Here is a 15,325-nt window from a genome sequence, read left to right as displayed (position 1 = left end):
ACTGCATGAAGGTTGTTAAATGTTATTACCTTGATTAAAGTAAATGCTGTTTGCTTTCAAAGTCAGCCATTCATTAGGAAATAGGGAGCTTAGGTATAGATTGCAGGTTGTTTTGGGTAATGAGTTTTTAGAGCTACAACTCTTTGGACCATAAAACTTTGTCTTATTTCATCTCTCACCTGGAGACTTATGAAGGAGCTTTCTGAAATGATTGACATGATCTATTCTTTCCCATGCTAAATAATTTCTTCTGTAATTTGAACCTTACTTTACCTACGTATTTTTCTGCCTTTTACTTTTCTTGGCATATTCTCAAACAGAAGAGAGACAAGACACTCAAGATGAATAAAAGAAGTCATAAGAAAAGAAGAGACCTGTTAAGTAAGAACAGCAAATAAGTTTATGCATTTTCTCTGATAATTGACTTAGAATTATATCTCATAAGTTTTCATATATAATGTTCTATTATAATTAATATCTCAATAGTCTGCAATTGCAGTTATTTCCTCTTTGACCCTAGAGTTACATAAACTTACTTAAGTACATTTCTTTTTCTTTCCCTCCTTCTTTCCTTCCCTCCCTTCCTTTTTTCCTTCCCTTTCTTAATTTCCAACTAACTGGAGATTGTTTGTGGTTTCTTTATGATTATCTCTAATTTTTTTCGTGTGGTTAGATATGGTCTGAACCATTTCGACATTTTGAAATTGTTGAGATTTATGTTGCTACCTAATATATAATTAGTTTTCATAAATAGTCTATGGCAGCCTGAATTTACGGTACTGTCTATGAATTTGGCATTTATAAAACTATTAAAATAATTTTAGTTTGATCTACCCAATCTTCTAGGAACAAGACAATGATGTTAATTTCTTCATATCTACAGTAATTTATTTTGCATTTTAAAGGTATATTTATATATGACTGCATGTTATTTGGCACAGAGGTTTATGATAGATAAAATTCATTGTGAATTGTCACTTCTTAACAAAAGTGGCTATTATATTTAATGCTTTCTTCTTTGATTTCTACTTTGATGTTTGTATGGAAACCTTTTTTTTGTTGTTTTCTTTTTTTGCAGTGAATATCAGCAGCAGATTATGTTTTTATTTCACCATTTATCTTAACTTTTTTGAGTCACTTTATTTTGAATATGGATCTCCTATAGATAGCATATACAGGCTGGGTGCGTTGGCTCACGCCTGTAATCCCAGCACTTTGGGAGGCTGAGGTGGGCAGATCACAAGGTCAGGAGATTGAGACCACCCTGGCTAACACGGTGAAACCCCATCTCTACTAAAAATGCAAAAAGTTAGCTAAGCATGGTGGCACACACCTGTTGTCCCAGCTACTTGAGAGGCTGAGGCAGGAGAATCGCTTGAACCCTGGAGGTATAGGTTGCAGTGAGCCAAGATCGCACCTCTGCACTCCAGGTTGGGTGACAGAGCAAGACTCCATCTCCAATAAATAAATAAATAAATAAATAAATACACATACACACACACACACACACACACGTATAATAAAAAGAGATAGCATATACAGTCATGTGCCACTTAATGACATTTTGGTTAACAATTAATTGCGTATATAATGGTGGTCTCATAAATTGTAATAGGGCTGAAAATTTCCTATTGCCTAGTGATGTCATAGTGCAACACATTACTCCAGTGCTTGTGGTGATGCTTGTATATACAAACCTATTATGCTGCCAGTCATGTAAAAGTATAGCACATATAATCATGTACAGTGTATAAGACTTAATGCTAAATGGCTATGTTACTGGTTTATGTATTTAGTACACTATGCTTTTTATGGTTATTTTAGAGCATACTCCTTCCACTTACAAAGGAAAAAGTTAACTGTAAAGCAGCCTTAGGCAGGTTTTTCAGCAGGTATTCTGTTCCAGGAATGTTATCATAGGAGTTGATGGCTCCATGCATGTTATTGCCCCTAAAGACCTTTCAGTGGGACAAGATGTGAAGGTGGAAGACTGATTGATGATCCTGACCCCGTGTAGTTCTAGGCTAATGTGTGTGTTTGTGTCTTAGTTTTTAACAAAAAACTAAAAAAAAAGTAAAGTAAAAAGTAAAAAAAAAAAAAAAAGGTTTAGAAATAGAAAAATGTTTACAGAATGAAGATATAAACAAAATATTTTTGTACAGCTATGTAACGTGTTTGTGTTTTAAGTTAGGTGTTATTACAAAAGAATTAAAAAGTTAATAAATGAAAACATTTATAAAGTAAAAAAGTTGCAATACACTAAAGTTACTTTACTATTAAGGAAATTATTTTTTTCATATGCTTATTGGCCACATGTATGTCCTCTTTTGAAAGGGCCTCTTCATGTCCTTCACCCACTTTTTAAGGGGTTGTTTATATTTTGCTTATAAATTTGTTTAAGTTCCTTATATATTTTGGATATTTTGTCAGATGCACAGTTTGCAAATATTTTCTCCCATTCTGTAGGTTATCTGTTTACTCTGATGATAGTTTCTTTTGCTGTGCAAAAGTTCTTTAGTTTAATTAGGTCCCATTTGTCAATGTTTGCTTTTGTTGCAATTGCCTTTGGCATCTTGGTCATGAAATCTTTACCAGGTCCTTCGTCCAGAATGGGATGTCCTAGGTTTTCTTCCAGGGTTTTTACAGTTTTAGGTTTCACATTTAAGTCTTTAATCCATCTTGAGTTGATTGTTTTGTATAGTGGAAGGGAAGGACCCAGTTTCAATCTTCTCCATATGGCTAGCCAGTTATCCCAGCACCATTTATTGAATAGAGAGTTTTTCCCTCACTGCTTGTTTTTGTCAGCTTTGTCAAAGATCTGATGGTTGTAGGTGTTTGGCCTTATTTCTGGGCTCTTTTTTCTGTTCCGTTGGTCTGTGTGTTTGTTTTTGTACCAGTACCATGCTGTTCTGGTTACTGTAGCTCTATAGTAAGTTTGAAGTTGGGTAAAGTGATGCCTCCAGCTTTTTGTTGTTGTTCTTTGGTTCTTTTTGCTTAGGATTGCCTTGGCTATTCAGGCTCATTTTTGGTTGCATCTGAATTTTAAAATATTTTTTTCTGATTTTGTGAAGAATGCCATTTGTAGTTTGATAGGAATAGCATTGAATCTGTACACTGCTTTGGGCAATATGGCCATTTTAACAATGTTGACTTTTCCTACTGATGAACATGGAATGTTTTTCCACTTGTTTGTGTCATCTCTGATATCTCTGAATAATGTTTGGTAATTCTCATTGTAGAGCTCTTTCACCTCCCTGGTTAGCATATTTCTAGGTATTTCATTCTTTTTGTGGCAATTATGAATGGGACTGTGTTCCTGATTTGGTTTTCAGCTTGGATGGTGCATTAGAGAAATGCAAATCAAAACTACAATGAGATACCATCCCACATCTGTCAGAATGGCCATTATTAAAAGTCAAAAAGTAATAGATGCTTGCGAGGTTGCAGAGGAAAGAAAATGCTTCTATCCTGCTGGTGGGTGTGTACATTAGTTCAGCCATTGTGGAAAGCAGTGTGGCTATTTCTCAGAGAACTTAAAACAGAATTATCATTCAACCCATCCATCTCATTATTGGGTATATACCCAAAAGAATACAATTCTTTCTACCATAAAGACATATGCACACACATGTTTATTGAAACACTATTCACAAAAGCAAAGACATGGAATCAGCTTACACACCCATCAATGATAGACTGGATTAAAAAAATATACATATACACTATGGAATACTACATAGCCATAAAAAGAACGAGATAATGTCATTTGTAGCAACATGAATGGAACTGGAGACTATTATCCTTAGCAAACCAATGCAGGAACAGAAAACCAAGTACCGTATGTTCTCTCTCGTAAGTGGAGCTAAACAATGAGAACACATGGGCACAAACAGGGGAACAATAGACACCAGGGCCTATTTGAGGGTGGAGGATGGGAGCAGGGAGAGGAGTAAAAAAATTACCTATCAGATACTATGTTTATTACCTGGGTGACAAAATAATCTGTACACGAAACCCCTGCAACACAAGCTTACCTCTATAACAGTCCTGCAATGAGCCCCGAAACCTAAAATAAAAGCTTTAAAAAAAGACATATTTTAAAATAATAAATTTAGTGTAGCTTAAGTGTACAGCGTTTATAAAGTCTACAATACTGTAGAGTAATGTCCTAGGCCTTTACATTCACTCACTACTCACTATCCAGATCACCTTTCGGTCCTGCAAGCTCCATTTATGGTAAGTACCCTAAATGAGTGTACCATTTTTTATCTTTTATACTGTAGTTTTACTGTATCTTTTCTATGTGTAGATACACAAATGCTTACCATTGCATTACAATTGCATACAGTATTCAGTGCAGTAACGTGTTAGACAGGTTTGTAGCATAGGAGACATAGGCTATACCATATAGCCTGGGTGTGTAGCAGGCTATACCATCTAGGTTTGTGTAAGTATACACTATGATGTTTGCACAATGACAAAATTCCTAACAACGCATATCCATATCATTAAGCGACACATGATTATAGTTAGATTTTGTTTTTTGACCCAATATGAGTCTTTTCCTTTTAACAGTTGAGATATTCCCATTACATTTCTTGTTACAACAAACGTTTATTACTTCTCTTATTTCATGTTTTCTGCCTTTCTTGTTTTATTTATTGTCGTTTTTGATATATGATCTGTGTTTTTTTCCTTTTTCTTTTAGTAATTTGTGGATAAAAAGCCAATATTTTCTTTTGCTAGTAAGTTCCTTTAAATCTTTAGGTTCAAACTTTCTCAAGTTATTAATATAAACTAATATCTAATGACTACCACCTATGAAGATAAGGAATTTATCAAAAATAACATTTTTCCCATTTCTTAGGTTTCTGTGGGTATACTCTGGAAGTTTTTTTCTAGATAGTTGTTGAATTGTTAAAACGCTATTTTCAAAAATGCATTATCTTTTCTTTTAATAATCACATTTGTGTCTTGTTTCTCACCTTATTTGCCAAGTCATTTAGATTTGATTACATGTTTTAATTCACACATCTGGGCCTTTCATCCCACTGTGTCTTCATCTGTGACTTCTTTATTTGCATGTCCTCTTTGCCATTGGTACACATCTTCGGGTCATTTTTCCAGAGAGAATACACGGGTTGATACTTTCTGAGAATTGGCATATTTGATAAGATTTTTCTGTTATCTCTGTATGAAAAGGATGCTTTACTGACATAAAACTCTTGACACAGGCCAGGTGCTTTGGCTCATACTTGTAATGAGCACTTTGGAAGGCTGAGGTGGGTGGATTGCTTGAGCCTAGGAGTTCGAGACCAGCCTGGGCAACATGGTGAAACCCCATCTCTACTAAAAATACAAAAAATTAGCCAGGCATGGTGGCGTGCCCCTGTAGTCCCAGCTACTTGGGAGGCTAAGATGGGAGGATCACATGAGCTCAAGAAGTCAAGGCTGCAGGAAGTCCACCTCTGCTCTCCAGCCTGGGAGATAGGGAGGGAGATCCTGTCTCAGAAAAAACAAAACCAAAAAACTCTTGAGTCATAACTGTTTCTTTTAAACACATTAATGTGATCCCATTATGTTTTTGGCATTTAATGTTTCTTTTGGCATTTAATTTCACAGAGAAGATTGCCAAAATTCCAGACCCTTTTTTTTTTTCTCGTAGATACCCTGGAGAGCTGGGTGTTGCTGGAGAATATCATTTGCTCCTTCTGCAACTTGAATAGTGTAGAGAGGAAATTGGGGTTGCATGTGGGTCAGAAAAGAAGGGATGTTTGTCGCAGAAGCTCTGTTTTCTCTCTTTGTTGAGATTATTGCACCAGAGGCCAGTATTTTTATATCTAGTTTTCTGTTCAGCTGACCTCTAATCCAAGTGCACAGAATGAGTTCAGCTTCCTCTGGGATCTTCCCTGGGGCTTTTATCCACCAAATTGGGGAGTGCCCTGTCATTGTGGAGTGCTATCCCTTTAATTTGGGAATACATTGGAATATATCAGGAGGAAATGGCCAGTTAGGTCAAATTTTGGATGAGAGAAAACTCTTGGGGCTGGCAGAGTTTCATTGGTGGCCCTGCTACAATATACACTGTGGTTAGTGCCAATAGCAAAAGCACCTCCATGGGGAGTGGTCTTCATCTGTCTCAGGGTCCTTCTTGCCTTCTCAAAGTGGGATTGAGGGTCCTGCCCCGCTTCCCCATTTTAGGAAAGTGCTCCCTCATGTCATTATGAGCCTATGCTGCTACTGAGAAACTGGGCAGGTGACACAATGAGTTGCTGCAAAGTTTTCTGATGTACCCACAGGCTTGCTTCTTCTGCCCCGTCCCTGTAGCCTCTGACTTGTGGATCTGTCTGGTCCACTGCTCACCCTCATCTCTTGCCCTCATTTCTAATTATTTAGGATTGTTGGTGACATTTATAAAGATTTGCTTAACTTCTTACTGCACTGTGCCACTTCCAGAGTGGGAAAACCAGAGGCGGTTTCAGTGAGAGCTTTTGATCTTGTTTCACCTTTGCTTTAATCTTCCCAGTTTATAACATCTTATAAATCTTCCCAGTTTATAAGATGTTGGCAACATGACTTACTCTCAGCACTGAGATTTTGTTCCAGTATTTTACTTTTATAATTTTGTCTGTTTCCGGGAGAAGGATTTGAAACAGACCTGTCACTTCCCTTGGAATTCAAGAGATTACAGAGAATTCTGCATAAATTGCAAATTTTGCATTTCATTTCCTTCTTAAGAATCAAACACCCTAGTCATTTGAAAAAACTTTTTTACCGACTTTTCTTCAGGTCACTCTCAGCATGTGGCTCAGCTCATTCATTTTTCTCTTTTTTTTCTTTTTTTAAATTTATTTATTATTATTATTATACTTTAAGTTCTAGGGTACACGTGCATAACGTGCAGGTTTGTTACATATGTATACTTGTGCCATGTTGGTGTGCTGCACCCATCAACTCATCAGCACCCATCAACTCGTCATTTACATCAGGTATAACTCCCAATGCAATCCCTCCCCCCTCCCCCCTCCCCATGGTAGGCCCCGGTGTGTGATGTTCCCCTTCCCGAGTCCAAATGATCTCATTGTTCAGTTCCCACCTATGAGTGGGAATATGCGGTGTTTGGTTTTCTGTTCTTGTGATAGTTTGCTAAGAATGATGGTTTCCAGTTGCATCCATGTCCCTACAAAGGACACAAACTCATCCTTTATTCAGTTGATTCATATTAGCTTCCTTTGGATTTGTCCCCTGAATTTGAAGATACTTCTTTTATGAGGCCTATTGCCCAAAATGCTCTGACCACAACTGCTCTGGAGGAGTGGGGCTCGTGCCTGAGGGAAGGAAAGGAGAGTTATTGCAGGGAGTAGAAGTGCTTGCATCCACCCTTCTCCCTGGGCCACTGTCGGGTGTTGGCTGATGGACTGTAGAAACATCAGTTATTGGGATTGGCCTCACTCCATGCTCTCAGTGATCCAGGCCACATCTCTTACTCTCTTACAGACACAGTTTATTTTTGTAGATAATCTCTGGCAAAATTTTACTTTTTTGGCTTTGCTGTGCCCTTGAGAGTGCTGTTAGGTATCTTTCTCCATCCATCAGGTAATTAATACCTAAAAAGGCAAACAAATCTTAAATATAATTGAGAGGATAAATCTACTGCAAACAATAATATGTTAGAATATAAAAGTGAATATACAGGATTTTTAGACTATCTTCCCTGCTGTACATTATTGTTACCATAGATGATGAGTTGACTCTAACAGTGTGGACTGTATATTATGTCTGTAATTCCTCACCCCATTCCTTAAGTAAATCCCTTACTGAAATGATTTTATATACATTTCAGCTGTTTTCCGCATAACACCTTTGCTGTCTTTTCGGGTGTTATCTCTAAACCATTCCTACCAAATGAGATTTAGATTTTGAACATTATATATTTATATCATCTTTTTAAAGCTTTTTTAAAAGAAAAAGTATGCATTCCGATTAACTTTGTAAAGACTTCGAGTGATGTCCTTATTTAGAACATTTCCGTTTCTTTCTGACATTTACTAAGCTGTTAGAGAAAACTGATGAGCATAGCTTGCTGTCTTCAAGTTACATCAGTTTTTTAGGGAGTTGAATGAGAATACATTAAACTTATTTTTAGAATGTTCCTTTTTATAAATGTATCATGTACGTCATACAGAGTTAGCAGCCCCACTAATGTGGAAGTGAGCATGTCAGATATTACTCCCTTTGCAGGGTCAGGCTTAACTGAACTTAGAGAGGGCGAAAGGGAACCACTAAAGAAAACTCCAAGTGATACAAGTAGTGGTATTTATAAACCTCTGAGTCAATAATGATTCAGCACTGAAGTACCCTGCTAAGGAGACTGTTTTGTTAAAGTGGCATTGGTGTGAAATTAAAGCTGAGAACACTTGGAGTTCTTGTTTGACATTGTGGATATTTGGCACTATGAGTAGGTAAAACATTTGGTATAAGGCCATTTTACTCTAGAATCATTTGTGTAACTCTTCACAAACTTGAAAAGCAAACTTGCCTTCAAAGATTCTTCCTCCCAGTTTTAAAAATATTAAAAACGGAAAAAAGACATCCTGCTTAACTTCATTTAAAATTAAAATTAGACATCTAATTAGATTAAAAAACAGGATTAGCATTTTACAGGATTGGCATTTACTTTGTGCCAGACTCATTACGATTACATGCTGTTGGTCTTACAATACCCATTTTACAAATTATGAAGCTGAGGATTAGAGAGGTTTAAAGCCTTCTGAAAGTAACATAGCTACTGAACAATTTTCAGTCAAGATTCAAACTCAGGTCTTTGCTAGCAGACAGACCCAAATTATCTACCCCAAGCTGCCTCCTGTGGCAAAAAGAAAGGAATTGCCGTATTTAACTAGGCCACGTCAAATGAGCCAAACTTCCAAACTCCACTTGGGTTTCAAGTAAACTCCCTAAAATTTTGATTGCTAAATGATGGAGGTAACATTAGAAATGGTTTTAAAATTTTGGAGGGTAAAAGCTTGATGTAAATGAAGATGAAACATGTCTATCTTTGGCTTGATATTGGTAAAATTATAACCTCCAATTTCCATTCATTTTTTCTTCAGAATTTTTGAAGACAGATTCAGGTCAACTTTGTCAGATTGGTGATGATTGCTAAATGTATATTTGAGAATCTTTCTTTCGGAATGACACTGGAATATGATGAGCTTCCTCAGTAGAGTATGTGGAGGACCAAGTATTCAGGCTTATTCCCTCAGTTGGCAATGTGAGGACAGACTGTACCAAGGGTTTTGGAAGGCTTAGAAATACTCAGGCTCAGCAACAGTTTGCAAAGCAGTGTATTCTTCCAACTGCCCAGGTGGGACTCTGCATAATGCAGCCCCCATCCCTCCAGAGAAAATCTGGCTCCTTGAATAACTGGACCATTTGTATTGCTGGCCAAGGTGAATTTGCACAGAGAGAGAGAGAGAGATGACTGCAGAAATATTGCATTGTGTCTTTTCAGCGTGGATAGTGCTGAGAGCTGCAGAAAGCAAATGTCAGAGAACAAAGCCACACATGTTTGGGTTCAGAGTGATACATCACTTATCAATTTATACATTAATTTATTTGGGGGTCACAGGATGGTTAACTTTTTATTTTTCAGTTAAGAACATTAAAAAAAACCCTACTATCTACTATCATTTCATGAAAGAAATGCCACTTTAAATCTAAAAAGAGGAAGGATGTCATATCAGAATAGAGAACAAACTTTAAGATGGAATAGATGTAGCTTCATTAAAAACTCACTCTATTAATAGAGATATTGCACTTATCTTTAATTTTTCTCAGCCTGTTGGAACTGTGCCACGGATGAGCACTGCCTATGGACTGTTGTCCGACAATCCCTGAATGTGAAGCACTTTGAAGCCAAACATGAGTTCTAGAACTTTAATCCACTCACCAGATCTGAGGGAAATCTTGAAAAATATGTGCCCTCCAAAAAAGCAGCCTGGGCTTGGTGCAGTGGCTCACACCTATAATCCCTCCTATAATCCCTGAAAGGCTGAGGGAGGAGAATATCTTGAGTCCAGGAGTTCAAGACCAGCCTGGGCAACAAGGCGAGACCCTGTCTCTATGAAAAGAAAAAAATTAGTCAGGTGTGGTGGCACATGACCACAGGCCTAGCTACTCAGGAGGCTGAGGTGGGAAGATCACTTGAGCTGGGAGGTCGAGGCTGCAGTGAATCGTGATCATGACAGTGCATTCCAGTCTGGGCCACAGAGCCAGACCCTGTCTCAAAAAATTTTTAAAAATTGAAAAATTAAAAAGCAGCCTGGAACAGGGTCTGGTACATATTGTGTGCTCAAAAACATTGTTAAAACTGGAGAGAGATGAATGCCAGGCCCCAGGATTGAATCTAGGGAGTGGCTCATACAGGGGACAAAGAGTTCCTCAAGGCCTCCCTTCAGAGTTCCTCAAGGCCTCCCTTCAGAGCTCCTCAGTCTCTTCGCTCCACTGGTGTAAAGCACTAGGTATGGAGGCTGCAGCCGGAGGGTCAGAAGTCTTCAGGAACCAAATGGTCTCCACTGGGGGTCCGTGTTGGAAGGGCCAGTCTGGGCTGGGCTGCATCAGTAGTGCCTGCACATTCCCTCAGGGAGGTCCCCAAGTGTCCTCTGTACCACTCTCTACAGTGGTGGGCCCTGTGATCCCGTTTCTGGGCTCCCCGTGGGCCACAGAGGCATCAGGATGTGATGAGGAAGAAGATCATCAACTTTCAAGACAGGCAGACCTGGTTGGAATCTTTATAATTAAACTTAATACCTAAAGGTGTCCTTCTCCTAAGAACAATACCTGAGTATCAAAACATAAACATGGTCAGTCATCCCAGAGTGAGTAGAGGAGGAATAAATAAAAATACAAAAGTTATATTATGGTCTGGGTATGGTGGCTCATGCCTGTAATCCTAGCATTTTGGGAGGGTGAGGCGGTTGGATCACCTGAGGTCAGGAGTTCGAGACCAGCCTGACCAGCATGGTGAAACCCTGTCTCCACTAAAAATACAAAATTTAGTCAGCATGGTGGCACACACCTGTTATCCCAGTTACTCAGGAGACTAAGGAAGGAGAATCGCTTGAACCCAGGAGGTGGAGGTTGCAGTGAACCAAGATCACGCTACTGCACTTCAGCCTGCACGACGGGAGCGAGACTTTATCTCAAAAAAAAAAAAAAAAAAAACCCACAAAAATTATCCAGGCATGGTGGTGTGCACCTGTAATCCCAGCCACCTGGGTGGCTGTGGCAGGAGAATCACTTGGACCCGGGAGGCAGAGGTGGTAGTGAGCCGAGATCACGCCACTGCACTCCATCCAGCCTCGGCAACAGAGTGAGACTCTGTCTCAAAACAAAAAACAAACAAACAAACAAAAAACTTATATTATGAAAGTGATTATTCAAATAACCCATTATATAATCAACGTTCATGTCAATTAAAAAAAAAGATTTCTAGTGGGTTTTGCTTTATCCCTTTCATAAATGGTATCTTTATGTTTCGTAACCTTCCCCTTTGTCCTGATTAATGCTTTAATCTTAAATGCTGTGTTGGCCAATAATTGTAGTAGTGCTGCTTTCTTCTCCTTCCTTTCTTTTCTTCTTTTCCTTTCTAAAAAATATGTACTTTTCCTGATATCCATTTACCTATTACTTTTGAACATTAAAAAAATCACTTTAAGTGTGTTTTGAAATCAAGATGCATCTGATTTATTAAGTCTAGTTTGAAAATGTTTGTCTTTGAAAGGTGAATTCAGTTAATATTTAAGTTAATACCAGATATATTTGATTTTGTTTATTTCATCTTACCTCATGTATATTATTTATTTGACATTGTTTTTCCTTTTCTTTCCTTAATTTTGGTAGATTCATCAAGGTACTATAATTTTGTTTTCCTTATTAAATCTAAAGATTCTACCACACTTTCCCACTCGTCTAGTGAATGCTTTCCCATTATGTTCACTCCTGTTGGACTACTGATTTCTTTGCGACCAAAGGAAAACAAGATGCCAACTATCTCTCTCTCTCTCAAATAGCTTTATTTTCTCACTGCCCTCTTCCACCTTTATAATGCTTTCATTTCCCTGTGCTTATCTCAGATGAAACCTTAGGAAAATTTGTACTTCCCTCTCTACTTACTCCCTCCTGCCTTCCCAAGATTTTGTGAAATAGTTTAGTACTTTTAGACATTTTTAGGTTTTCTCCTGCAGAATACTTCTTCTATTTGTATAATCATTACTCAGCACTTATATTACAAATTCCCAGTCACTCTATCATTTTCAGTTTAAATTGCAATATAGGTATGCCTAAGTAGAAAATTACACACATATACACACACACACACACACACAGATAGAGACTCAAACTCATGGCTGGTTCCTCACCTCCTTGTGCCCTACCAGGGACTCTGTTCAGGTTCATATTTTGTTGTCCTGGAGCCCTTCCTGAAGTATGTCCTTACATGGAATATGCCGGTGACATAAGCCTCAAATCCTTCCATATTTGCGAGCACCTTTCTTTCATCCCGGCAGGTGCACTGCGGCTCTCTCAGCAGAGGGTAGGACTTGAAGCTGGAGTTCTGTGTTCTGTAGCTGTAATTCTTCTGTCTTCTGTTTCCTGTGTTAGTCCAATTTATGTTGGTTCTTTCCTTTGTGTGTAACACAGTTTTTCTGCCTGACAGCCTATAAATTTTGTAATGTTTGAATTTAGGATATCTACCAAGATATAACCAAGTCTTTTTAAAAAGGCAATTTTACCCCATAAATTTTGCCTGGAACTTGATGAGCACTTCAAATGTGCAGACTTGAATCTTTCTTAAAACCAGGGAAAATTTCTCCTATTATTCCTTTAATTAATGCATCCCTACATCTGTTCCTTTCCCTCCTTTGGAAGTCCTATTATTCATAGGTTTGGCCTCTGCATCTGTCCTCCAATCCCTTTTCAATAATTTCTCTCATATTTCCATCTCTGTGATTTTGCTTTCTGCATTGAGCTATCTTTTTGCTTGATCTTACAGGCCCAAATTCAGTCCCCCAAAGAGACTAACAGCTCCTTCAGTTCATCTGTGTAAACTGTAAAGTTGAGCAAACAAAAACTCTCTTTGAATTTCAGAGTCTTTTTTTTTTTCATATTGGGACTGAATTTCTTTAAATGCTACTGTTGTCATTATTATTTTATCTCATTCAAAAACTACAGTTGCCACCTCTCTTCTTTAGTTTATAAGAAGTTCTAGTTTATAAGAAGCTGCCTGTTTTGGGCATTCTGCTTGTTTTTTCCTCTCCCTGGTTGCTAGGTCCTGTGGATGCTCTTGTTACTTTCTTTTTTCTGTGCATGGCTCTATTCACCCATGGGATATAAGCCAGCAGTTGAAAATGCTGTTAAGTGATGGCAAAGCCAGGTGGAAGCAGCAGTCTGTGCCCCTTTGAACTGGTGATATACTTCCTGGCAAGTGGTCAGTCATTTCTCATGGAAAGGCCAATGCATATGTTGCTGGTCAGGAGGTTCTCCTAGACAGCTCTGCTCCAAGCAGTGACTCAGGCATACAAGTCGCTTCCATCTCATGGCTCTTTAATCCTTTGGGACCTTTCCATGATACTCTGTGGGATCTAATAAGCAGGGTAAATTATACACTTTATAGAAAGTTCTAAGTGCTGTTAAAACAGAGCAGGAGAAAGTATTGGGAGCATGTGTGGGCACAATTGCAGTTTAAATAGGGGTGGTCAGGGTGGCTTTATGAGGAAGGTGTTATTTTATCAAAATATTAAGGAGGATTGAGCCATAAGGATATCAGAGGCAAGAGAACAGTAAAAAGAAGAGGTAGTGCAAAGCCGCTGAGGTGAGAGCAAGCCGGAGTCTTTGAAGAGCAAGCGGCAGCCAGTGTGGCTGGAGTGGAGTAAATATGGAGGAGAGTAGTAAGAGATTATGTCGGAAAGGGATGGATGGCCTGATCAGATAAGAGACTACTGCTTTAATCCAGGCAAGAGGTAGTGGCGGCTCACTCTACGATGGTAGTGGTGGAACTGGTGTAAAGGTGTCAGATTTTAGACATGTTTTGAAGGGAAAATCAAAGAGATTTCCTGACTGATTGGAGGGGACAATGTGAGATAAAGAAAGAGATTAAGGATTTTATTTATTTAACCTACATGTAGCATTTACTATGTGCAGGTATTGTTCTAAATATTTGACAAGTGCTAACTCATTTTATCCCGTACCACCCTTAAGGGATATTATTATCCTATTTTAAAGATTAGGAAATTGAAGCACAGAGAAGAGAAGTAGTTTCCTCAAGGTCACACAGCTAGTATCATATCTAGGATTTGAATCCAGGCAGACTAGCTCCGGAGTTCGTGATCTTAACCACCATACTACATTGCCGTTCACGTGGTGATTCCGCCAGTTGCTGAGAATGTCAGCTCCAGTTAAAACATAAGGCACTGCAGAACTAAGCACAGTGTGGGTTTCTGGACCCACCAGGCCCACTGTGAGACTTAGGTCAAAATTCCATTTCTTTCCTGACTTCCATGAGTTCCCATTTGGTTCTGGTAGACCACAGTGGTATTTTGAGTTCTCAGGAATGAGCAGCCATTTAGAGCCAGTCTTAGTAATCCCCAAAAAGTTTGGGTATTTCCATTTCCATGGTGCAGTTATCTTGGTAACTGGCCACATTCCTTTGGAGGAAGATTTATGGGCCTCATAGCATTGGGTCCTTCCTCAAAGGGATTTATGACATTTTACTAGGGTCCCTTTACATTTGGGAAAAGAAAAAAAAACTCCAACTTTTAGGAAAATAGATAGTAATTACGTGATTTTTGAACTGAGCAAGTGGAAGGATGGATGCTATTGACTTGTTTTAAAAAGATTGAAAACGATTGAAAAAGTTGGGTGATCCAAACGAGGGTGGCAAGAAGATCAGGGGCTCAGTGTTGGACATATTAATTTTGAGATATCTTCTAGATATCAAAATAGAACTATTGAATAGATGGTTGGATAATGAGTCAAGATTTCTGGAGGTGTAAATCTGGCAGTTGTCTACATATTCAAAACCATCAGATCCCAAGATGTGTAGACAAAGAAGAGACCTGAGGACCAACCCCTGGGCCTGAAGGAGAGGTTAAACTAGCAAAGCAAACAGCAGTATGTGGTCATGAACTCCAAGTGAAGAAAGTATTTCCAAGAAGCTGAATGTGATCGACTGTATCAAATGCTGCAGTTATGTTAAGTGAGATGAGGACTGAGCACTGACTATTGAATACAGCAATGTGAAGATTATCTGTGACCTTGGGAAGGC

Source organism: Chlorocebus sabaeus, chromosome 1, assembly GCF_047675955.1.
Source record: "Chlorocebus sabaeus isolate Y175 chromosome 1, mChlSab1.0.hap1, whole genome shotgun sequence".
NCBI lineage: Eukaryota > Metazoa > Chordata > Mammalia > Primates > Cercopithecidae > Chlorocebus > Chlorocebus sabaeus.
The sequence above is the reverse complement of the archived record's forward strand: the minus strand, read 5'-3'. Positions refer to the sequence as shown.